We start from the raw sequence: 24,155 nt of genomic DNA, 5'->3' as shown, positions 1-24,155 counted from the left end.
AATAACTTTTACACAGAGCAGAGAGAATAAGGGACTGAAAAAGAAACAAAGAAAGCAAGAAGAAAAAAAATCATGGAATAACAAGATGGTTTAGGGGCCAGATTTAACAAGTCTGATTAGATTTGTAGTTCTCGTCTATTTGTTTTCTCCTCTCTTGATGAATGCTGTCTGTTGTTCAGTGTTTATCTTGGCTGAAGAAAATCTTAGCTCTTTTGCTACAAAGAGATCTATTTCAAGGAGCTTGGAAGTTCTTGTTTTCTCTCTACACCAGCTGGCTAAGTACAAATCTCACCTTATACCCTCACTTATAACCTACAACAGCATTTTTACTGTGTAAATGCTGATTATACATCAAAATTTCTGTTCTGGGATACAATTTTTTTTCAGGAGGCTATTTTACTAAATCAGACTGTAAAAGAAGTTGTTCAGAAAAAGTGTCCTTAAACAAATGAAATTTGTTGGTTTTGAAATTACCCAGCAAACTTAAAACCAGCAAAAGTTACATGAATAAAGCAGATTTTTATTTTTTTAAAAGTGTCACCTAAGAAGGTAAAGATTTTATCTTTTCCCATTAATCTGATATTCTATAAACAGGGAAAATATTACAAAATACTTTTTTTAATAAAATAAACGTCCAACTTTTTTCAAACTGAAGATAGGCATCACGGTTGCTATTTTAAAAAGAACAGTCAAAAAATTGACTACCCAATCTCAAAATCTACACAAGACACAGGGTAAAAACCTGTTCTTTATAAATTTTCAAAACTCTTATTGTTGTAGTATCCATTTGTCCCAACAATATCTCTGTGGATGGTGGAAGCACTAACAGTCCCGCTGAAATGACTTACAGAAAGCTGAGGCTCAATCCAGTTGACAGTAAACCAATATTTTTATGTCTTCAACTTTGAAGGATTCAAAATTAATCCAAGTTAAAAAATACATTCTTCTTAATTTTCAAATAATTCAAAATTAGGAATTTGAATTAAATAAAAATTTTTAATTTAAACTTTGTTTTAAAAACAGGTTTTATTACTTTTTTCTTTTTTTTCTTTTTTTTTCCTTGATAAGATCATTGCTTTTGATCCACAAAGGCTTTATGAGTGTAAGCTTGTGTTTGTAGATTTATGCCTACTGTGCAGTACAGAAAAAAAGCTAGACTATATTATCATCTCAGAAAGTTATATGTAGAAGAGTATCTTTATACAGCAGCTCCTCACATGTAGTTCCCTTTAACATCGGAAAAAGAAATATTCAAACATATCATTGGAGTAGAATGAGAATGCACTGAATCACACCTGAGAACTAAGACAAGTCAAGCCCATTGTACTCTTCTTCAACAGGGTAGGTAGAATAAGAAGAAAACAAAACTTAACTAAAAGAAATTGATGGTTGTTTTTACAGCAATATTCTACAGATAGTAATTTATTAAAAAAAAAAAAAAGAAAAAAAGAAGAAAACCATTGGGTTTAGAGTGCATCTCTGTTTAGATTGGTGTCTCATACTTAGAAGTGTCATAAACAAAATTAATGTCTAGTGAGGGTACTTTCCAAATGTCAGATTAAATCTGAAGTTTTAATGAAGGTTTATCAGCTTGAAAGTGCTATGCTTGTGTGGTCTTGTAATGGTAATTATATTTCTCTTCCAAGTCAGACAATGGAAAATAAAAAGAAAACAAAATAGTATTCAGGGTAAAAGACTTCAGATTCCCATGCAAAGGAATCATCACTTACGTTAGAACTATCTATGCTATGCATAAAATACTGATGCTACTAATCTGCCCTACATTTTCAGCCTGGATTTTTAAGCTTTGCTCAGGGATCTAAGAAATATCTTTGTGGAAACAAATCCTGTTAGAGAGTGCTGAGGAAAAGACGTGCTGGAAAAGCTGATTATCTTACCAAATTTATCCCTCAAGGGGAAAAAACTGCACCTCAGGTTTTGACATTTTCTGTGAATGCTTTAAATGTGCATGGATTGACTCTGGTATACAAGAACATATGCATGCCTGTCAGGACAAGGTACATGTACACATCATACACCTTCATGCCCTAGTCCCACCAGAAAAAATACCAGTACATGAGAAAATCCAAGCAAATGAACACAGATGGAACCACATTTACTTGCAACAGATCCCTTAGCTTGAATTACCAATCTAATAAATATCTCTACAATTTTTTTCTTCAAATATTTATTATTTCTTTTTTTTTCCTTGACTCTTTTTTCCTTTACTTAGTTCCCCACATCAGCAAAATTCAGAATTGATGTCTAAAGCTATTACCTCTAAGGATGAAGAAGAAATTTTCTATTCAATTTTAAACTATTCAAGAGCACAATAAAATAAGTGTAGTGGAGGAGGAATTGGTGGCTGTGTATCAAAGATATTTTTCTAGGGTTCTAAATACATGACAATGACAAGGCTGCTTTTAGACAACAGGGTTCTGAGTAGTACAATAGCAGGTTGGAAAGTGTTGGGTCATTTTGGCTGAAGAGTCAAAGCTCACTAAATACACCACTTTCTCTAGTGAATAGAGGACTTGGGTCTTGGGGGCGGCAAGAGTTTTGTGCATCTGAAATGGAGCGGTAAAAGAAATGGATGGTCAGCAAAAATATGGATGCAAGGAGAAATGAAGTCAAAAAGACAAAGCAGTTAATGGGAGAGAGGTCAAAGAAGAAAAATACCGAGAAGAAGTGCTAACAGTAATTCATAGACAAGGAACTTACTCTGGACTAACCTGAAAACAGGTTTCAGTGCAGAAAATCACTGAATCAGAATCTACTAATGGAACAGGAACTGCTGATAGAAGGAGTATAAAAGGGAGAAAGATCAGAAACCTAAATTTTTTGTTCTGCTATAATGAATAAACATATTAAAAACAGACCAGAGGGCCTTCAACGAAAAATGCAGAAGCTATGGAGCTAGTTTGCTGACAGAAAGAGCTTCCTCTGTGAAAGTGATTTAAAAGTTAGGGTGGGAGCCATTCTTGAAGTTGACTCTGAATATTGGTAATATATCCCAAGAGAAGCAAGGCTGTGGAAGACAGAGTATGAGGAAAGCAACACTAATTAAACTATAAGGAAAGTGGTAGTGATAGCCAGCAGTGCACCGCAAATTTTTGTTCCCAGGTAAGCCCATGAAACAAAATTTGCTCTCGTAATCAGATATGAACAACATGAACAACCCATAAAGTTAATGATGGACTCAATTTCACTTAGTCTATAAAGAGAAGTAATAATTCTGAGAAGCATCCTTGGAGTTCACTTTTTCTCCTACCTTGTCCATTTTTTGCAAACACTTATGTGTATGTAAAGAGCTAAGTGTCACGGAGACCTGCTTGCTGCCTTAGTTCAACCCACTCCTGCCCGTAATTTTATCAAACTGTTAAGTTTATAGAAGAAAGACATTTACCTGCACCTCAGGGACAGTAAAATTAGTCTGACACATAAAGTTCTCATCCTAAGATATGTAATCTATTATGCACTAATAAAATATCATTTTTACAAATGAAACTTTATTTAAGTATGCAACCCATTTAAAAGATCCTTTTATAGAGAAAGTGTTCTGCTGTAACTCACTGCTTTCATAAACTATTCAGGTAGTCCAAGAATGAACAAATGAACAAATTTGTGAAAATCAAACTCCCTTAACAAAGAACTGGGAAACAGGAATAAAAAATTATCAAAATTATCAAATAGCTTGTTTTCAATTAATAGTTGAAGCCAGCTCTATTCACAAAAGATTATAATCTAATCATTAAAACCTACTTAATTTCTTTTTTTATCAAAGTTCAAAATATAGTGCTGAATATTTGGTGCTTCAGATATTTGAATTACAGTTTTTCACTTTTTAACTTATTGAAACAATTAGAAAGCAAAAAATATTACAGAAGCGACAGAAAGTAAAGAATTAGCAGAAGATACAAATCTCCTCACAAAATCTGTGAACTTAGCTTATTCTTACATTTCCCAAAATTTAGTATAACCAAGGTAAAATAATTTCTGTGGTTCATATATTTTCTTCCTAAACCTTGTGTCATGGTTCCAGCCAGGACAGGGTTAATTTTTGCAGTAGCCAGGAGGCAGCATGGCTGAGGCTCAGAAGTTATTCTGTACCATCTCACATCATTTTCCAGGAAAGAGGGAAAGTCTCACTTCTGAGTGGCTCTGGTTGGGTCAGACTCCCCAGTGAGCTTCCAATTCTCCTCTACAGCCTGCTGCAGAGAGAAGGGGAAGAGAGGAGGAAGTGAGTGAGTTTCAGTGGGAACACTAAATTGGAGAAAATCATTCCTAAACCATGACAGCTTTCCACACTATTTTCAGATCCAAGCTCTTCCCCTTCTCAAATTTTATTCTTAATATTTAAATTGTGAAGTCTAAGAATAAGTCTTTTTAAAAAATAAAGTATTTCCAAGAAAATTGTTCAATATGTTACTTTTCAGTCAGACATATTTAATCTCCTGACAACTGACAGCTTAGCATTATACTGCATTAGTATGCTAATTATTCCAAACAACAACATTAAATAAACTCCATGATTACAGTTAATTATAATTTGTTTTGTAAAACATGTTGGCTACATGGGTATCTTATATAAGACCATATTGTTGACAGAGACTTCCGGATCATTAGCTCTACTCCCTGACTGGAGGCAAGAGAAAGACACATCACAGTGGATAGGAGAGGTAGGATACACTTCTCTTTAGCTTGCTCTGTTGACTTCAGTGGGAGCCAAAAAGGACAACTGAAACTCTTACTATGATGTAACTTAAGTTAATGCAGATAAACTACTACCAAAGACTAGATATTTTCCGGTTGGACTTCTTATCTTGTTTATATACATTAAGACTTCTATAGAGATATATCATCATAAAAGCCAGAAAAACACGTGGATATTTGAGAAGAAGAAAGTCACTGTGAATTTTGTTTACACAAACATGTGTATCTAATTTTGGGGACTTTGAACAGTCCTATGTACGTCTAGCTTGATATTTCCCTGCTTCCGTATATTTGATATTTCAAATGTCATTTTTCTTAAGGTTGCACTCTATAAATGCAGAAATACCATGGTAAAAAATTATAAATAGTTTTGTGAGAGTGCATATTTTAAATTGATTATGGAAACATATTTGCTAATCAAAGAGTAAGAATGTATTCAACATATTTTGAAAATGTTTACTATCTAAATAAATGTATGTTTTGTTGTGAATTCTGTTAGATGTTCTGTTTCATCCCATCCATGAGATTAAAAAAAAAACAAAACAACTGATTCCAAAAGTAATATAAGTGATACCTTTACTTGATAGCTTTACTAAACAGCTACAATTCTGAGATCTCTGGTGATTATTGCAGACTATCTAAAATTAAAAAAAAAAAAAATAAAATCTACAGTGAAAGGACAAGTGTTTATCTTTTGGGAATGCCCCCAACATATTTGATATTTAGGTCCTAGATTCATTTTTTGATTAGGTGATAAACCTTACTTTAAAGCACACAAAGCATTCTACAATCAATTAACTCCCAAGGAATTCTATGAAAATTATGTCATTATTTGGAGATTCAGTGTATAGTAATAGAAGTTAGAAAGCAAATAACTGATGTAGTTTGGAAAATATAGATTTCTCTGAATGAACCTACTGCATTGCACAAGACATCTGGCAATCACAGATTCATCTTGTTTTTTTAATGCTGAGTTTTGATATTGCTTATTGCCCAGTATATGCTCATGCCTTGACTGTGCAGAGGCTATAATTAGTAACTCACCAGTGCTATCAATTTGAAAAAGATTTCAACATACCCTCAAGAAAAGAAATACTATCAGTGTTATTTAAGGTAGAATTGGAAATTACATTTGGGTTAAAGTGAGAAAATACATGTGTAAAGCAAAATGAGGCCTGTATGAAAGCTGTTATGTTCAAAGTGAAAAACTGTGGATCTAAACACTATCTATGTACTGTTAAGTATTACTAGAAGCAGCTTTCGGAAAACACCTGTTTTGCACATCACTTACTCTCCATATAAGGGCTGTTTATGCAAGACTGGCTGAAGTTAAAAAGCAAAGAGATAATAAAGATCTCTAAAATCCATATGTAGACTCTAATTTCAGTTTAGCATTTTGATGATGAAAATTAGCATTCAACAGAAGGAAGATAAAGAAAGTTATGAAGTGGGCAGTTGCTCAGCCTGAAATTAAAGTACTTTATATCTTTATCACCTGCTTTGCAAAAGTTTTTCATAGCTAAGCTTTTTCTCCAGACACAGCTAGGATGTTGTTGATATGCAAGAAAGTAGCTTCTTAGATAAAAAGGATAGATGATCTGGACTTGGACAATAGAAATAAAAAGAACAAATAGTACAAAGTGGAAATTCATGTTCTGCGGGAGTCATTACCGTAACTTTAGTGGCCTTAAGGTGAGAAGACTGGTCAAATCAGTCATTCAGCTGTCCATTTCTTTTACTGTGGTTTGGGAGAAAGTTCCAATTCATCCTTCTTGTTTGTAACCCTTCATTTAGAGCAGGGTGTGTTAATTTTCCCATAAAATATAGAGGAACTACAAGCTGATCAACTTAGACTTGATGATGTAATTTTTACATACATATATCTAATTAATGACTTCACAGGAGCAAAAATGATAGAGTCAGAGAGTATTCTGAGTTGAAGGGACTCACTAGGATCATCGAGTCCAACTCTTAAGTGAATGGCCTCTATAGGGATCAAACCCGTGACCTTGGTATTAATTTCATTTACATAGTACAACCAATCAGCCAAATGACAGCTATTGTTTCAAGAGTTCAGAGGGCATATTAAAAAAAAAATCCACTCAATAGAAAATAAAATCAAGTATACTTTCAATTAGATACCTTCAAATACATAAGGATGCCCTACTAACAAACAGATTAATGATGCGGAAATTTGTGCAAGATTTCTTCGAATAGTTCAATCAGGCACTGAAATGCACTTGCACTGAATTTTAAAACTGTATTCCTTAGCTGGTAATGATAGTTCATACCCTGATATATATTGATAGTATTTGTAGCTGACTGTCATAATGTCAAAAATAATAGCACATCCTTTCCTTTGTTTTTGTTGATTTGTCCATTTTAACTATTTGAATAACAAATGCTTCAGATTTGACCAAATCCCAAATCAAGTTCAAGTCCAGAGAGAAATATTTTTTAAAAAACATACAATACTGTCAAACTTTTCCAACAGTGGGCAGTGGTATCAGTTACATTACATATCTACACTACAAGATTCTTTTGGAGATGATTCTACAAAGAATAAAAGTTTATATACTGTTCATAAAAGTTTGATAGTGTTCAGGGTTCATTAATCTCTACCATATAAAATGCTGAGCCAAATTCTGATAAAGTCAAATGTCTGGAGGTGCATAATTTAGAGTCTGAAGACCAAGAATATTTTCCCTAAGGGACGTCACATCATTTTAACTTTTCTGTGCATGTATGCTATGTTCAGTAATAACTACTGTACATTAATTGCATCAAGTATTTTGTTCAATTCCCTTTCATGACATTTCAGGGATCACAGAGAGATCAGAGCCTCAAAATCTCTTGTAGAAAACTATTCATAGTCTGATTGTTGGAAAAAGTATGAGAAGTTTGTGTAGGTGCTGTCGTGACCCACACTTGGCCTGGTGGCCCCACTGTCGCCAGCTGTTAGAGCAGCTGTGAGTGTACATGAGGTACGTGCACTGTGTGCATAGGACCAGAAATAGAAATACAGAGGGAACCAGCCTGAAAGGAGGCATGAAGGCAGCATGAAAGACATCGAGTGGACTGTATCCTGGGTGCGGATGGACAGCAATATCACCTAACCAGGATCTGCCATGTACCTACCTGGGTGCTGGGGGTGTGTTTGTGTCCTCCTGGGGATTAGTTACAGGGCTGGGAAATGTGTAGCTGCTTAACACTCTGTAATTGTCTGGTATCATGATTTATCACTTGTGTTGGCATTGATCTTCGTTAACATGTTGTTCATAAATCAATGAACTACTTCAATCCTAATGTGATTTGAACCACATGAACTGACTGGTTTTCCCCTGTGACAGGATCCAACCAACCAAGTTTTATTTTGCCTAAGGTCAGAAACATGGTTGGTTTTTCCTAGGTTCTACATCTTGTACCCCTTTTCCTTCTTTGCACATCATGACTTTGGGGAAAGAGACCGTAGGCAGAGCAGACAAACAAGAACTGATTGTTCAAGTAGAGATAAAAACTATAATGAAAATATCAAAATTCTTGTTTTTCTCTGAATATCCCATTCCCAACTAGCTGATTTGCCTGCTATTCTATTTCTTAGTCTTCAGTTTCTCACTTCACTTTTTTCTTTGCTTATCCATTTAGCAATTTACTTTTTTTTTTTCCTGGCAAAACAAGAAAATACATATCAAACATCACATCAGAGACAAGTTTGTCTGGAGTGACCCTTAAGTTCTGTCCTTTCTCTTCTCTGATATGGTGACCACCTTTGTGCAGATGATGTCTCCTTTAAACTGCAACAATGTTATAATTGTATCTGTTTTATGGTAAAATCACTGTAATTTAATTGTAACATATATATTATCATATCAACAGGTATAAGAATGTTCCTACCACAATAATGTACAGGGCAACTCTCGTAAAGTTTTATCCTGTGAGATGGAGGACCCAAGTATGAAAATACCTAGTTGAAGAATTAAACCACATTTCTCACTTCAAAGGCAAATCTGCCTACTACTAAACTAATATATAAAATATTATAACTTCCTCTTTCTTGTTTTAAAAGAAAGAGTATTTAAATTAGTACAAACAAATCTCAATAGCATGAAATTTCACAGCTGTTCATCTCTTTCTATGTTGAATGCAAACTGTCTAGTTAAGGTACTTGATTGTTGAAAATTGAAATTGAATGTAATATGCAAAAGATGAAAACAATATTATAATTTTTCTCCCTACTTGTCAAATAGATGGATAATCAGGGACAAGGATGGAGGAAGGAGTACTCCGATCACAAGCTCTCATAAAGCATATTCTCAAGTTAAAATCAAGCAGACACTTAAGTGCTTTACTTAATCAGAATCCCAAACTTTCAGAAAAAGGTAAGTATTTGGAGTAGGTAAAAGATCAGATTAGTATAGTAGACAAGTAAGGTTGTTTAATTATCTCTTCATAGGCCACCCAGAGCTTGCTCCAGGCTCCTTTCTTTGAAAAATTATTCATCTGAAAGATTTATTAGCTATTTGCTGAGTTTAAATATATGTCACTTTCCTGGAAAGTAACTGCATGTGCAGTAATTGAGCAGGCTAGTTCTTTCAATGTCTCCATGGTAAAATTTTGCTGAGGGCTTGATTTCTATGCGTTGTCAGTGTCCTATCGTATATAAAATCTCCACAAAGAATTAGCCCACATGCTTAAAATTTGCACTTGTACGAGTCAAAATAACCTCCGATTTTCACCAAGACTGAAACTTGAAGGATCAGAAGCACAGGTAAAATAATAAATTAATGTATATAGGCAAATGTGCTATGTGCATGAAAAAGATTTATCTATCTATAACTATAATCCCTTACATATTTTTTTTTTTTTCAATTTAAGGCTTTCACTTTCTTTTCTTTTGCTTTGCATGCAGGTATTTCTCTTGTTTTGTATAGTTACTAACAGGTGTTGGGCCAATAGCTGGCTGGTCAAGCCAGTGACTATGCATTAAGTCTATATCTGTACAGTTTCAAGAACTCCTATAGTTTCAAGATAGTATTAAAAAATACTAAGAGATATCCTCGTGAGTTATAAAAATAAAAGGAGGGAGTGTATTCTTGGTTCAATATACATGCATGCATGTTCAGCAAGAATAAGACAAAACCAGAAGTTTCTGTATTTCCTTCTTCCTTCTGATGTAGAACTATTTGACACTATACCTGGTTGTAGAAGATCCAAGAGCCTCATTGTCTAGGTCTACAAGTCTTTGACAACAGGATCTACAATCAGAGGAAATGACCTCGCTCAGATGATTTATTGAATGATTTTTTGTGGTTTATGAGTACCTGGCAGCGGTACAGACTAAAATCCATAATTTTGCATTGATAGTTTTTACAGTAACACTAACCAAAATGTCTTCTAAGCATCAGCATCTCTACTGCTGCCATGGGTATTACACTTTCTGTGGGGTTGTGAAGAACATCTTTTCATGTCATAGCATTTTGAGGAGCTTAAAATTATATATTTACTAAGTGTGCTCCTATTTTACCTCCCATATATTAAAAAGTTGAAGTTACAGGAGTGGCTCATATATCAGTCTGAAATTTTGAGGGATTTATTATTAGGAAAAAAAATGCTTTTGCTCTAAGATAGCACTGTGGCCTGACAGCCTTCCCTCACATGGAGAAATCTGAGGATCATTCACTACTTTGTTATTACTACATTGGCATAACTAAGATGAGCAAACTATAGAGTAATGCTCAGAAATCCTTCTTTTGGCACTAGAGAGCAAAATCTTTTCATATATAAGCCAAAAAATTCTTGATCTGTCCCTCATTTTTCTATTTATAGGATGAGCATAACCTTGATTCTATTTCAAGACCATTCCTACCATAGACAAAGCAGTTGTCTCCAAATCTACTTCTACTCTGTGGAACCAGACATTTCATTGAGTGCAAGGGACCATACAGCCAACCCACATATAAATGTAGCTATCTAATTGTCCCAGAAAGGGACACATATGATCAAAAATTGTCCTAGTAAGATTGATCGAAATCACATAAACCATTAATCTAGTCAAAAGCTTTTTAAGAGCTAAAAAAATACTACCTTAATTTTCCCAAAGATGAGCAACTGAATTAAGTATCAGGTCCTCATTGGAAGGATTCAGTTAAAAATATACTGCTTTGGTCTTGCATTTGGAGGTAGCTAAGAAAAGGAACAACATTCTGTCACAGTATCCAGGGTTAGAAAAAAGTAGAGAGACATCTCTGTGGGGCTGAGAGATTCTCATAAAAAAAAAGGCATTTTCTCTTTACATCAGATTTCATTTGATTTGATCAAAAGACTTGTTTACTCACACCATTTAACAAATTTTCCGGTCCAGAGTATAAGTCATCTGCAGTAGATCTGAATATTGATGTTTATTTAGGAGCCAGCTAGAGGAGAAATTTACTCACTCTCTCACTCACTCACTCACTTCCACCTGCTGTGTTATGTTTCGACTTCCATGCAACCAGAAGGAAGGTCACTGCTGGTTGTGGATGGTTGAACAGAAAGGCTCCTGCCTTGCCACTGTTCGCAGTTTCCCATCTCAGGTGTCACTGGCCAAGGATATCCTCTGTCATTTGTCTCCATGCATCTCTCATCTTCAGGATCTTCCTTCACTTGCAGGATCCTTCCTCTATCCACAGTCTTTACCACCTTTATTCTTTCTGAGACCAGCTTCTTTAAAGAACTCTTTTTATAGCACCCAAGGACTTTGTTTTCCTAAGTATAGTGTACGTACTGAAGAATAACGTGTGATCATTCTTCTCATCAGTAATTCTGTCTCATGTCTCTTTACTAATTGGAGGGTTCATGATGCGCCTTTTTTTTCAGCCTGGGTGATATAAAAGTTTGCAATCAGTCTACACAGGGTACAGCTAGAGAGTAGGATGCCTGTACTTGGGAGTTTAGGAGTTAAAGCATACACACGCACATGTCTACCACTTGTTAGTGTCCACAATTTTAGCCGTTTTTTCCTGTGATGGCTTTGGCCTTCAGAAAGAGCTACTTCGTCTCTCTTGGCTGAGATAGGCTTCCTATACAATGCTTCAATATGATCACAAGCCATGGTCACTGTATGGAAGAAGATGCTTTCAGGACAGCTAGAGGGGCACCGATACAGGGAGATATCCTTGAAAACCTGTGCCCTTGTGTCCCGAGCAATAAAAATCAGAATCACTTCTCTCTACAGTAAATTTATCAATATTTACTGAGACCCTTCAACAGGGTCAGAAGTTTAGAAAATATAAAAGAAATAATAATGAACTATCCTTGGAGATGCTGAGATGCCTGGAAACAAGTCTGAATGATTTTGGATGCTATGATCAACTTTACATGAATTGTTAAAGGAACTTCATCATTTTCCATTTCATCATTTATCTTGTGTGCTAAGCCTTGTATCTAACAGCAGCTTTGTATCTTGCTTGTCAGAGGATGAAATTGCACAAATACTGAAAGACTGCTCAGGAAGAGGAAGTTGTTACAACATTTCAGATGCTACGTTACTCTGCCATGCCTATTGACATCTTTGCAGACACAGTTGCTTGGCATGAAATAACATTTGCTAGGAGAACCCTGCTAAGAGTGTACCTATATATACAATACAGGAAAATAAAACCAAAACCCTAACCAAACCAACAAACAAACAAAAAAATGAAATAATCAACCACAAACAAACAAAAATAAAGAAACTCCAAAATAAATCAACTCCAGAGTCTCTTTCCAACACGAGTTCTCACAGAAACAGTTTTACTTGCAGATTGAACTCTACAGAATCAATTTCTCTTGTGAAAACTAGGTGCAAATATTGGCTTTTGTGTGATGAAGGCTTATGTACTTCATTAAGATGCTGAACACTGTCCCTAAGTGTCAAACACCTCCTGTGAGTCATTCTGTGGCTGCAACCTCACAGGATTTAGCACTACAGGCTTTACATTAACATTTGTCTCAATACTATGGGTCTTAATCTGCTGAAATTCCTTTAAAAAACTCAAGTTCACTTGACTGAGAAAATGGCATGGCTTGAATATGAAGAAGACTAGAGGAGCATAATTGATTAATTGAACACAGTTGCACAGTTGTCTAAATTTCCAGAAAAAGATTTTTGGAAGAAGAGGAACATAGTATCTGTTTCATCTGTCCTGTACACTGCAGGCCACAAACCACAGCACACTCTTATAAACTTGAGTCCTCCATTAAAAAAAAAACAAAATTCAGAAAATATATTTTGCCACATCAAAAGAATTCTAGACACTATGGGTTTATCCTATATTGTTTAAATAACACTGACTTGCCCAGATAATCATGGAAAGTAGAATGTGTCCTGCTTTGATTGTGAAAGTTGGGGGATAGTGGATAGGAAAAAAACCCACCTCAAAATAAACACTAAACCACAGTGGTTTGAAAATAATGACAAAAAAAACATGCAGTCGCTTTAGTGCTGATCATGTAGAGTTTCGTTTATAAACAGAATTGTTGTAGAGAAAGGGAAATAAGAATGTAAGCTGTGTAATGGAGCAGAAAAAAAATGTAATTTGATCAAAAAGGAGAGATCAATTTTCCTTACAGTCCTCTAAAGGTTAACAAAGAATAAGATATTAACACCCCCCCCCCCCAAAAAAAAAGAGTTTATCATATGATTTAGTCCTAACCTTCAAATTAGTCTTTTAAACATAAAATAATTTCCATTTGTCTCTATGTCATTATCCTGGAAGAAACCAAATCTTAACAATTCTTACTGAATAAAATTATGGAAGAATGAAATGATAATTTTGAACTAAATCTCATAGAAACAATTATCAAGAAGAAAAATAACAACAAAAATTATTAAAATTTAAGATCTATATATCTTGCAATTTTTTAAGGAAAAAAATATTCTAATCTCAAGAGAGTACCACTGTATGTGTGTTTGATAATAGCCTAGAAAAAGCACAGAGATAGCATCTTTGCATAAAGCGACCAGCTTCAAAAAATACTTATTCATATTAAGAACTATATAGGCATATCAAGTAATATGCTGAAATTAGAGTTTTCAGTTCTAGATGTCTGAAATCAGAATGTGTCTTGTACCAAATGAAAAATCTGGAGAAGAGCCATGAAGGTGTCCAGCAATAATCACGGTAGAACTAACATTTGATAAGAAATTATAAAACCTAGCATTATTTAATGCTGCACTGAACTGAGTTAGAAGAGACTTAGCCAAGGAACTAAAAATTTAGAACTGAAAAGTCCCTCCTCGTTATCTTGTGGCAGAGTAGAAGTGGCATGATGCATAATGATTCCATAACACAGGAAGACTTTCAATGTAATTAAAAGTCAGTAGAATGGAACACAATTATAAGAATTTAATTTTTTTTAAGGCAATGTGTGGTCAGGCAGGGAAATTCACTGTCACACATCTATGTTAAAAACTGGAAAAGACTATGATAATTTTTTGATCAATTATAATATCTGCAGGTATCCACTGTAGAGAGAAAAGAAGCTGCACTGGACACTATATCACTATGTGTACATTTATCTAATGTACTCAGAGTATCACGCATTGGCTAGACCTCTGAATAAATCCAAATGGTAGGCACTTCTGTTTCACATATCACTTGCCCATAGACATAAGTGCTGTCAAGCAAGGCATTCACATACCGGAGTACTTACTTCACATGTGTTTAAACATCTGCAAGTTGTTCGATGAACGTAGTTAAAGCTAGTGTTCCTTTACGCTAACCAGAGAAAACAACATTTCCCAAAGGCACTTCACCTCACAGACACAGTGTCTTTGATACCCTCCTTAGATTTCTATATTTCTTTAACGCTTTTTACAGAGAATCTAGATTAATTATCTTGAATCTAATCAGCAAACTTTTTAGTGACTAATAGACATTAGATTAATACTGTCCTCAACATCTCTGTCCTGTCTACAGAGAGACATCTTCAGAAGAAACTTATCCCATTTTAAAATAATGTCTAAAGTAGATTATAGGATTTACCTTCTCAGAATTTAGTTCTCTCCATTAAGCACAGGTATAGCCAACATGATCAGTTATCATTTAATTTAAACCCTCAGAACACAAAACTCACCAGAGAAGAGCCTCACTCTTAAATGCTTCGTTGAAATTAGAACCATTTGACTTAGCATACTTAGTTGTGCGGGCTAAATCAGTTAGTGATTTTTTGACAATGAGACAACAGTCTGGGATGTGAAATGCAATACCTGCTAAGTTCATGAATTAAAGTCCCTGAATGTTAGCATGCTGCCTAGTTTGTCTCAGCCAGCTCTGCTGTGAGGTGAAGCCTCTCTGGAAGCACCTTCAGACATCATCACAGGAAAAAGCAGAATAGGGCAACGACAAAATTAGTTTACTTGGCATTAATAAGGAGTGTAAGCATAAGTCTAAAGAACAGGCTCCAGTTTCTATAAGAATTATATTCAATTTTTATTTATTTTGCCCTGCCCAGTGAAGAAATGCAGGGAATGCTGATAATCTCTGTAAGGCACAGAGCTGTGTATCAAATTATGTTGTCTCACTATGACAAGTGTTCTAATTTTTTCACGTATCCCACAAGAATGTGGTAAAAAAATCCTTAAAATACTGATAAAGTGCCAGTCAGCTAAAACTGAAAGTAGAAATGTAAGTCAATTATTAGGTAATAGGCCCCGAAGATTGCAAAATGCAAATTTGAATTTATGTAACAATGAGAATGTCTAAAACAGACAGATGGAATTAAAATGACAATATCATTGTTTCAGCAATTTTGAGAGCTAATATAAAACACACAGATATCTTCACAGCAATGTTGCACTATTCCAGATCAAGCCAGCTTAAATTAACAAGAATGAGTACACTAGGAAATTAGTTAAAATTATATCATGGTCTTATGCAAACAAAACTTTTCTTTAGGTAGGTTAATTTACATAGTAAAAAGGAGGAAGTCCTTCCAAAATGAATCATTAAAAGCACAAAAAGTTTCCACTGGTGTAATTTCTAATACACATACACAAACAACGCTGCAGTGTCACAAAACTAAAGAATCAGTCCTTATTTTTATTGTATAATAAACCTATGAAATAATTGCTTCTTAATTTGTGTAAGAGAATGTCTACTCTAAGAAAAGGAATAGCATCCATTCTTTGTGTGAGAGGATGATAACCCTGACAGCTCTCAGTGTCAAAACAGGTAACGTCTTATGCCAGCAGGCTGGTTTTTTTCCAAGTAGATGCAGATCTAGACCATAATATTTGCTGTTGAGAAGATGACATCCTTGACATAAATTTAGGAGGACAGGGGTACTTCAGATTCATTACAACCTGATTAAGAGGACTGAATGCTTCAGTGCTGGTTTTGGCTGGGGTAGAGTTTTTTCACAGTGGCTTGTATGGACTGCATTTTGGATTTGTACTGGACACAGGGTTTATAATATAAAGATGTTTTTGTTACTGTTGAGCAGGGCTTACACAGAGCTAAGTCCTTTTCTGCTTCTTGTATTGCCACACTGGCAAGGAAGTTGGGGATTCATAGGAAGCTGGGAGAAGATGGAGCCAAGACAGGTGAAACAAACTGAACAAAGGGACAATTGGTTGTTGTGCTCATTTTGGCTGGGTAGTTAGTTTTCCTCATAGTAGTTAGTATGGAGCTGAGTTTTGTATTTGTAATGGAAACACTGTTGATAACACAGGAATGTTTTCATTGCTGCTGAGCAGTGCTTGCACAGAGCCAAGGCATTTTCTGCTTCTCACCTTACCATCCCAGCAATGAAGTTGGGGGTGTGTAGGGACTTGGGAGGGAACACAGCCTGGATAGCTACCCCAACTGACCAAAAGGATATCCCATACCATATGACATCATGCTCAGTCTATAAAACTGGGAGGAGGAGGGAGGGAGGAGGTTTGGAGTAATGGAGTTTGCCTTCTCGAGTCACCGTCAAGTGTGATGGGACCCTGCTTTCCTGGGGCTGGCTGAAAAATCTGCCTGCCAATGGGAAATGGTGAGTGAATTCCTTTTTTTGCTTTACTTGTGTGTGCAGCTTTTCTTTGGCTAATAAATTGTCTTTTTCTCAATCCATGAGTTTTCTCATTTTCACTCTTCAGATTCTCTCCCCCACTGTGGGGGAAAGTGAATGAGTGGCTCTGTGGGGCTGAGTTGTAGGCTGTGGTTAAACCTTGACAGAGGTAGATCAGCTTGAAAAACTGTCCTGGGCCAAAACAAAATGCCAATGGGGAAACATCCATGCACTCTGATGGAAAGGTCAGTTACAGTAAAAGCACCAACTGTATTAGTTTGCTCTTTTCAGAGTCCTGCATTAGTTCAAACATGGGACTGATAGGTCTCCATCTGAGGGGACGTGCAAAAACCAATATTCCCCCAAATTCCACAAAACACCACCACTAGGTAAAAGAGCTGAAAGAAACTAGACTGATCCTAATCTGTTCCCTCCAAAATACTGGTGTGAACTATGCTACATAAAAGACCTCCTATTGAAGGAGTGCCAAGGTTGTAGGTCTTTTTTGGAAAAACTAACAGTTGCTACATGCAGTCCCCTCTGGAGAGTATTGCCTTTGTTTCTTCCTTTTTAGGAACAGAATTTTCTTTGTAGATTTTACTGGCCCTAACTTCAGTGCAGCAGCACCCGGACACAATTTTATGGGTTCTGCACATATCCCTTGGAACAGCTGTTTTTTCAAAAATCTGTCCCAGCTTTGAAAAACAAGCTTTAGCTAAAATCATCAAAGTATCTTATCATTCACATATTTAAAAAAGCTTTTCTATTGCGAGCATTGTTAACCTCTTTCTGTAATGCACAAAATAAAATACAGGAAAGAGATAGTTGTGCAGTGAGTCAATCATGGATTAGTAACTAGATCCTTGGTTATCAACTCACCTCCTTTGTAGAAATATTATTGACCAAGGACAGCTGAAACAAACCTACAGTTACTAAGTAGAGAATGCAACTCACACCATGAATTTCTGGAAATGTAGGGAAAATCACGCAGACTAACCACTCTTTTATGCAAATAAAGCAGATAAGGATTTTATAGATTCTTTTTTAAATGGATGCCACCAAAAATTGTAAAATTTTGGAGGGGAAATGATAATATTTAAGATCTTTATAATCCAAAACAATCATGGGGAGCATTGGGTTAAGAGTTTATCTAGGGCATTTTAATTTGCATTTTTCTAAACAACTTTAAAAGCCCGTGAAGAAATAATGTTATTCCAGGTAACTTAGGAATCATTTAAGATATAAAGTAAATTAATATTAAAACAAATATATTGTCATCATAATGTTTTTAGATGCTTAAGTATTCTTACCATATATTCTGAGTATTCAGAGTTTTAGCTAGGGTTTTATTATATTTTTTCCAGGGTATTTTCATTATCTGTAAAATAGGAAGCTATATGCAAATTATACCATTTGTTGAGACTTACACCATTTGTTGAGACTTACAGTACCTAGAATTTTGCTACACAATATTTTGTCCATGCTTTTACACAAACGTAACCCCTCCCCCAAGTATGGTCAAATGGCATGTAACTCTGATGTTATAGTGATGGAGGAGTTTATTAATGGTATCCAGAAAGGTTAGTGTGGCGCTGCTAAGAAGAAAAGATGGATATAGAAACCTGAAGAGGGGTTGATCATTTCACAGAAGTAAATACTCAGTGCCACATAACTGTCTCTTTTTAATTAGCTTGTCAAAAGATTTTGACAAGACCTCCAGTGGCTTACTGAGTAAACTTGAACTGCAGATTGCCTCTATTGAATGGTTTATTATCTTTCAGAGCTTTTAATAGAATTGATCTAATCAAGCCAGTTCTATTTTCTTATAAATTTTCAGCTTTGTTTTTGGTTTTTGTTTGCATTAGTTACTACAAGGTCTACAAGCTTTTCCAGCAGCACCTTTTTTTGTTTTGTTTTGTTTTCCTGTTTGATGTAAGACTGTGTTTGAGTATACACTTTAGATCTTCCTTGATATCTTTATTCCGACTTCTCTACCTATAAATTTATCAGACAACATAGTGTTTCCAAGCTTTTTCTTTTTCTTTCCTTTCACTGGTTTTAGATGGATTTTTATGTGAGTGGATGGCATCTTCAGTTTAGTGCTACAACATTAAAACAAGTTGTTCTTGGAACTAAATAGGTTACAAAGTAAGCTAAAAAGCATTAGTTGTCTTCCTCAGTGCCCCACTGACTGCGTTTCACTTCATATTATCGCTTATTTAAGCGCAATTTCATGTTAACAAAATCATAGCAATTATTAATGTGACATAGATATACATTTTGGTTAGCTGGGACTTGACAGATATGGGAATACAAATCAGGAAAATCTATCTGGCCATTTTCTGACTTAGAATTCCAAGGACTAGGAGTAACAGGGGAAAGACACTGATTGTCTTTTCCCATTAAACTTTTCTAAACACAGGTAATATACCCTCTTGTTAAAGTCATTCAGGCAGTTATAGGCATCCCAAGGAGCTGTCAGAATGCGGGTGCAATGGTTTAATAGTGAAGTGTTTTGTTCATCCTAAATAGTATAGTTGGAAGACAGAGTGTCCATTGCCTCTTTCTGCTGACATGCCTATATGGTGGGTTTGTAAGAGTTGAAAAAGGTTAGCACTGGAAAAATTACTGACATAATAACAGGGGATGATACAGCATGTCACTTACTGCATTGAATGAAAATCTACATTGACTGTGTATGAGAGCACCTACAATGTTCTGCTATCCAGGTCATCCAAAGCAGATTCTGAACTTTACAATTTAGAAATGTTAAATAATGTAAATCAGCGTCATCTCTAGCATAGTAACAATGCTTTGCTATGTAAGGCATAAGAAAAAGCCTATTCTGTTAACCATGTTGTCTTCAGTCTTGAATGAAGCTAATGCTTTTATTTTGACAAATAATTTATTAATTTAAAATGCAGTTTTCATTAAATAAAAAAAAATTGTGCTAGATCTACCTATTATGCATTAAATTTGGGGGGAGATTGAAGATTAACAAAATCAGTATTTTTTTTACCAGCCTTCAACTCACCATGCCATTATGCTGGGAGACAGTGCAATCATCTCCTGTGCCCAGATGATTTGGATCCATGCGTACTGTCACATGTTATGGATTGTCCAGAGTAACAACAATGAGCGAGCCCTATTCTCATTTTAGGCATTATTCAAGGCACTGGAAAAACGTGCCAAGACACTAAATGATGTGTGTTCAACATACACATCCTACACTTTGGCATGTTGAAAGTGTGAATAGTATAGAGAAGGTACAACAATATGAAGAGAGGAGATTGAATGAATGCTTTTCTTTCCATGTTTGTACACCTTTGCAGGTCATTTAGAAAAATCTTTTGACCTGGGTGAACTGGATTCAGATTTCAACAGAGAAAAGGAATTGAATTCAGTTTCCTGCAGTCTGGATAGCGACCGTGAGTACTAGATTGTTCCATCAAAGAAGGGCATTGTTCTTATAGCATCTATGGTATCTAAGTTTTGCCCTTCATTTCTTTACTTTCTTTCATTAAAGATATCATCTAGTATAACATAAATAAGATGTTTTGCTTGTAAGTGTTTTCACTTCTAATGAAATACATGAACACAAGTATGTATATACATTTATATGTATACAGGCAAAATGTTTATATACACAGTATACACAGTTTTATTGGTCCAGTAGTAACAAATCTTTTGTGAAGGTTAACTTTTAAATTAGTAAGGAAAGCAAAACATCATATACATCACCACTCTTGTATATCCATCCTAAAATTCCCAGTTGCCTGAAGAGTTTATAAAATTATATGTTGTATAACAAAATTTCATGCAATTATTGCAGTGTCCAAAACCCGTAAGGGTTGAATAATGAATTGTTAATTTAAAATATTTATAGAAAACAGTTGAAAGAAAAACTTCTTGCATAGTTTAAGGTAGATAAGGAAACCTCTCAGAGGAAAAAAATCTGATAAAGTGAGTGTATTTGGGAAAATATGTTTAGTGCAGCACTACAGTCTAAAATAGATGCTGTATGCAGCACATAAACATATTAATTTGTCAGCAGTTTCTCAGTGCCAAAATACTTGGTAAAGTTTTAAAAGAGATATACTGTAGTCTGAGTGGTATGTTGGCAAGATGCCTGCACTTGTTCTACTATTTCAGTATAGCTTTACTTACCTCATAAGGGTATAAACATGATTACTTTTTCAGTCATTGCAATGTGCATTTTGTCCTTCTCAAAAAAGTCTATACTACCTTCCAAACATCTAGATCCTTTATCAGCAGGATAAATGAAAAAAAAAAAAAGTAAAAAAAAATCTGTCAACACCTAACCCACATTCAGAACAAACCAATTAATTTGATGGGTTGACAGTTGAAAAAGGTAGCTTCTGACAGACATCCAGTGTGGTGCCAGCCAGAATGACGTGCAGTGTAACACTTTCCTTAAAAGGGAAAGTAAATCAGGTATCCCAAAAAAATCCTTTGTATTCCATTGAAGTTTTTTGGTATTAGTGCGTCTTTGTCATGTATTCCTGACAAGCTGTAAAGAATTTTACTGTACCTAAAACATATTTGAGTAAAATTCACAAAGGGCTGTATGCAAATCCCATAAAGGAGTGCCGAAGAGTCAGGCAAAGGGCAAAGAAAGCAGCAGTGCATTTCCCAGCCACAATATAGCTCCTGTGCAGACCTCTGTAGCTGACAAGGGCAGTGGGGACAGGGAGCAGGTTAGCAGAACAGTATTAGGCCCATTATTCTCCCTTCAAAGTCCATTAGCTATTAGAGTGGTTAAAGCATCGTAAGTTACTGCTGCTTTTCTACTTTGTACAAATGCTCTTGCGTGAAAGGAAAATGACCACAGAGTGGGTAACCTTTTGTGGTTTTTGGTTGAACTAAGACACTGAAATCACAGAGATTAGAAAGAAAAAATCGTGACATTCTTAGTATCTGCATCTTGAAATATCCCATATCCACTGTTTTGAGTCCAGTTCTCAGGAGAGAGAAGAGACTAATGTGAACAGCCACCTCAAAGACCCTTTTCTGTGAAAGACATGAGCATGGAAGGGAAAATTTGTATGTTTTTAAATACAGAGATAAGCATTAGCCAGTACTAAGTGTAAACACTTTCTACAGACATTGTCTTATATAAAAAAAAAAAAAGAGAAACCAAATCCAAACAAACAATAATTATCTCAACACATCTCTGCTAAAACACAAACTAGCTAAAGCTCATTCAGAATCTAATGTGCTCCATGAAGGAGTTATTTTGAAATGGCATAAGATTCACAGACTGTAAATATCTCTGCCTCGATATTACAAAGGGAACAGTAAATTGGAAGACAGTTATGTTGCCCAGCAGATTCATCTGTAGTCTACCTAGACACTCTGAGGTGACCTTTAGCTTTTCGGAGACCATGTACTACCTCTTGGAGCAACAAGAAGACCATTCATGTATTTCTCCTGTTGAATGGTCTCAAATATACTATTTTTCACTTTCATAGCAGAGGTAAAAGACTATGGAGTATATGGAATTTTAATTATACAGTGTGAAGCTGCATTTTGGACCTATAGCTGGGAACAAATCTAGACCCTAAACTCTTTAGGTGTTATGTCCAGATGATGAACAAGTGCACTAAAAAACTAATTAACTGTAATATTTGTTTCTTATTGCAACCATGTTTCAGTTTAGAGTATTGTTAGGAACATTTAGCAAGATAGAACACTGAGACTGATTTTTGCTGGCTTAGTTGTTCCTAGTTGCTAAACAACAAAAGTTCTTATGTATGTACATGTAAACTGCACAGTACACTTTCAGGCCCACATAAGGGAAGTTACAGCGACAACCTTCTCTGTACAAATAGTATGGCCCTCATACACACTGTGATTAATGTCCTTGAATATATAAACTTTGTGATATTGAAGGTTTTTGCATTGGGATTTTCCAAAATTTGTCATACCTTTTCTTCCTAAAGTCTGGGCCAAACCCTCCTCTCAAGATTGTCTCCCAGGTCCATTAGCTCAATGGACCTTTGGTTATATTACAATTGCAGGTATTGGGATTTTGTCTCAAGGTATTTTAAAAGCCAAGATTGTATTAGATTCAATACTTGAGTCTTAATTATTTGGGATATTTGGCAGTGTTCCAAAGCAATATCTTCATATAAACACTAGAGAGACAAAACTTCAGTATATATTTCTGTAGGAATTTTGATTAAATATCGTATGCACTTATGGCCCTCATTTAGCAAAGTTTAACCCCATGTTTAAACTCAGGAACGTAAAACAGAGAATATTGTAAAAACTATATGTATATGATTATCTTTACACACAGAAACACATATTCACACACATATAGATACATATATAATTTTAGGTCTTTGTTTTGTGTGTGTGTATAATTCCCTCTGAAAATCTCAACACTGGAAAAGGTTTAGAAAAAGTTTACCAGGCAGTGAATTGCTCAAGTCTGTGCAAGTTACCTAATACTGAACCATTTGAAAGTAAGAAAATGAATATTAAAGATACCATACATCTCACACAGCCCATATAATAAATCACTGCATTACTCTTATCCAGGGGAAAAAAAAAGTTACTTACCAATAATCAATGTTAACTGCTGTCTCCATGTATACATTTTTAACAGATTTTGATTTTGCAGCAAGATATTTGCTAATCAAGGGTATTACAGTGGCTAATATAACCATTGAATAAGTGAATCAACCGATATCTTTTGGAATAAATGACATCACTTTTTTTTTAATCTACAGGAAGACTATTATTTTACAAATAGCTTTACATATATACATAAACTTTTGGCTGAAGTATAGCAGTCTACTAAAATATATATACAACGATCTCTTTCTTTTTTATCCAGGAGTGTGGTTTTATCATGCAGTTGTTAAAATGTGTGCATCCATTTTCAGTTAGAATGCTATTTGATATAATTTCTCCAAATTACAGAGATTTTTAACTCTTTTATTAAGCTTGCATATATTTTGTAATTCCCAAATAATGTACTCAATGGTAAAACTGTTTTAGATATATAATGACTGCTAGTTAAACACTTTGGTCCATGTTGTGCAATATTTTAGACGACTAGTTGATTCTTCAATGCAGTGTACAAAGAAAAAGTACAATGATAATTCTGTCATTATATCATCTTTTTGACCCCACTATATTCCTCCTATCTTGTGACAAATCACCAGTTTGTTTATGGACTTCCTGGCCTGGATGCTCTGTGCTCAATATTCTGATTAATTGACTTCAATTAACTTTTCTCTGTGAATTTGCTTACTTATTTTTCAAACACATTTCAGTTTGGCATCCAGTGTGCATCATATTTTAATTATATCCTGTGTGAAAAAAGCTTTCTTTTGTTTCTTTTAAAGTTTATACCTGATAATTTCCTTTGTGTGTACCTTGGATTTTCTGCTATT

Source organism: Chiroxiphia lanceolata, chromosome 3 (assembly GCF_009829145.1).
Source record: "Chiroxiphia lanceolata isolate bChiLan1 chromosome 3, bChiLan1.pri, whole genome shotgun sequence".
Lineage (NCBI taxonomy): Eukaryota > Metazoa > Chordata > Aves > Passeriformes > Pipridae > Chiroxiphia > Chiroxiphia lanceolata.
The sequence above is the reverse complement of the archived record's forward strand: the minus strand, read 5'-3'. Positions refer to the sequence as shown.